At 47.6% G+C, this 2,742-nt stretch overlaps 2 protein-coding genes across 3 annotated transcripts in view; both read left to right on the forward strand.

Annotated features, from left to right (window-relative positions):
* TNRC6A (trinucleotide repeat containing adaptor 6A) overlaps window positions 1-2,742 on the forward strand; it is a 292,395-nt gene that overhangs the window by 76,352 nt on the left and 213,301 nt on the right. The window lies entirely within an intron of this gene.
* Window positions 1-2,742, forward strand: part of PRKCB (protein kinase C beta) — a 117,074-nt gene that overhangs the window by 60,433 nt on the left and 53,899 nt on the right. The gene's annotated exons all lie outside the window — the stretch shown is intronic.

The following is a 2,742-nucleotide window of genomic DNA, read 5'->3' on the forward strand; positions in this document are numbered from 1 at the left end:
ATCTCTTGGGTGGTTTTTTGTAAGGAATAGTTTCAGTATCCTTCCTCCTCACTTGTAGAGATGTCAGGCTTCGCCCGTCTCATCCTTAGAGGCAAGAACGAGTAATTCCCATAGTTTGCTCCCCAATGCAGGAGAAAATGGATTTGGAGCTTTTGCTCTGGTTGTTGTTGTTGTTGCTGCTGCTGCTGTTGTTGTTGTTGTCTGCCTCCAAGTCATTTTTGCCTCATTTGGGGGTTAGAGTGAGGTGTGTAACCTCATCCAGCCGGGAGCATCTTAAACCAGAGCAATGGATAGCATTCATTCTTCATGGGCCCAATAATGCCACTTGCTGTAGAGCAGTAATTCTCAAACTTTTGCTCCTCCAGATGTTTTGGACTTCAGCTCCCATGATTCCTGACTGTTGGCCATGTCGGTTGGGGCTTCACCTGGGAGGTGAAGTTCAAAAACCTGACAGTGGTTCCCAAACTTTGGTCTTCCAGATGTTTTGGACTTCAGCTCCCAGAACTGCTGACTGTTAACCTAGTTGGCTAGGGCTTCTGGGAGCTGGAGTCCAAAACACCTGGCAGATGAAAGTTTGGGGATTACTGCTATAGAGGGATTGCTGGAACCCATCATCCAAAAGACTGGACTGCTCCCTCTGCTTCAGACCACCGGCTTCATCCATTGACCAGCAATAAAGCAGTGATGCGTGTCAGTTTTTGCTACAGACCTTGGGGAGACCTGGAATAGGAGCCATGCCCAATTCAGAACAGAAGGGCAGAGGGTTGCAACCTAAAATAAATGCATTGAAACAAAATGCAGAAGATTTGTTGTAGCTGAGAATATTGCCTTTACTGGACATGGCTTGTGCACCCTGGAAGCTTCCAGATGTGTGATTCTTTGTCCTCCAAAATATTGCTAATGGAGATGGGTAGACTCTGGGGACCCCAAAAAGGTCCTTGCTGGGCTGCATGTCACCCAGGTGCTGCATGAATCCCATTGCTGCTTCTGTGGTTACAAGTAGTGCAAGATATCTAATTTCTGCACCAGTCATTAAGCTGCTTTGCATTTTGATTGCAGATTCCATGGCTGTCTGTAGCAAGCTGCTCTCTCTAGGTGGGAGCTGAAGAGCAGTTGGGTGTAACTGGTTTCTATCCTAGTCATTAAGCTGCTTTGCATTTTGGAGTCTCTTAATGTGGCTGCAAATTTGGTGGCAGGGTGCTGTCTGTAGCAAGCAGCTCTCCAGTATTCAGACTTCCCCAGTGATGGCTGAAAGCACAGTGGAGCTTTGAAATGAGACCAAAAGGATGCTGCTCAAACCACTTCAAGTTTTAGAGCATTATCTCTGCTCTGGAAAGGATTTTAGGTCTTCTGGGAGCAATAAGAGGAGAAAAGGAGGAAGGGAAATAACAGGCTCCTGCAGTGTTTGGGTGGAGCACAGCAGCAGTGGCTCCTTGCAGGAGGTGAGAGTCTCCCAAATTAAAAATGAGTCCCTAAAGTGGCAAAGAGAGCAAAGCTGAGCACACGCTGTGTTTCTTAGGGCCTTTTTGCAAGGTCTGTGTTCGAGTTCCTTTGTCCCCGCCAATTCAGGCTGCTTTTCATGTTGTGAGAGCGTCTTCAAGGAGAGCGTAGTATCTCCAATAATAATGGTGCTGGAACAGAGAATGGCATGAGAAGGAACTTTTCAAGCTGCGATTCCTCTTGGTTGAGTAAACTGGGGAAGATGGCACTAAAGGAATGAAACTTTGAACAAGACTGATCTAAAAAACTGGAAAGGAGATATACACACGTGCATAAACTCAGGAAAGTGTCTGAAGCAGAGGTGACCATGTATAGGGAAAGGAAGGAGGAAGACATGGGTTTTGAAAGTGACATTTACTCTGGATTGTAGCTATAGGGAGGTGGGGAGGAAGACATTGCCCTTCACTCAATAGGAGTTCTGTTCCCAATGATATTTTCTTTCAGTCCCCAAATTCCTAGCATTGTAGTAGTTTAACACTTGGAAACAGAGCTTAGAGAAGAAAAGAGGCAGACAAAGGGATCAAGGAAAGGTTAATTAATATTTATATTAATATATCCTCTCTACCTCTCCAGTGACGCCCCCTTGTCGTGGGGGAGAGGCTTGCGCATCCTAATGATGTTGTAAGCTATGCTGGCAATGGCATAATAGCCACCGGCAGGGCCTCCCATGCCAGACAGGTCACAACCGAAGGGTCTGACCAAGAGCGCCAAAGGGCAGGATGGGCTCTCTAGCCTTATGGCAACCATCCTAGGAGAAGGAAAACTCTAATCCCAAACCCGGGCAGATGGTGCTCGTCTAACCCTGTAAGGTCAACCATCTAAGAGAAGGAAACTCTAACCAAACCTACAACCCAAGGACCTCGCTGCCACTGTCCATGCTTGTCAAGGCCTCAACAGACGAACCTCTGGTTTAAAGGGTGAGGCCAGTTCTGTGCACGCTGCGCTCCACCAGAAAACCCCATTGCACAGGCTCGAAGGATACATCCAATCTCCAAAAAAGCCCTGTAGCGATAGGCAAGGGACGAAACGGCAGGTGTAAAGATGCACTGGAAGCCGCAGACCCAACCTTGCATGCAGGTGGTTCAGGACTTTGGTCGCTTGAGACTGACCGGGGATGACAGTCTTGTTCGGCAGCATCCTGAATGACCAAGCAGCCTTTTTTAAGGAGAGCACTGCTTGCTCCATATGGAGAGGGGCCTAGAAAAGGTGGCCTAAAGAAAGCTCATCCCCATCTACCCGGTT

This window comes from Sceloporus undulatus, chromosome 8 (assembly GCF_019175285.1).
Source record: "Sceloporus undulatus isolate JIND9_A2432 ecotype Alabama chromosome 8, SceUnd_v1.1, whole genome shotgun sequence".
In the NCBI taxonomy this organism is placed as follows: domain Eukaryota; kingdom Metazoa; phylum Chordata; class Lepidosauria; order Squamata; family Phrynosomatidae; genus Sceloporus; species Sceloporus undulatus.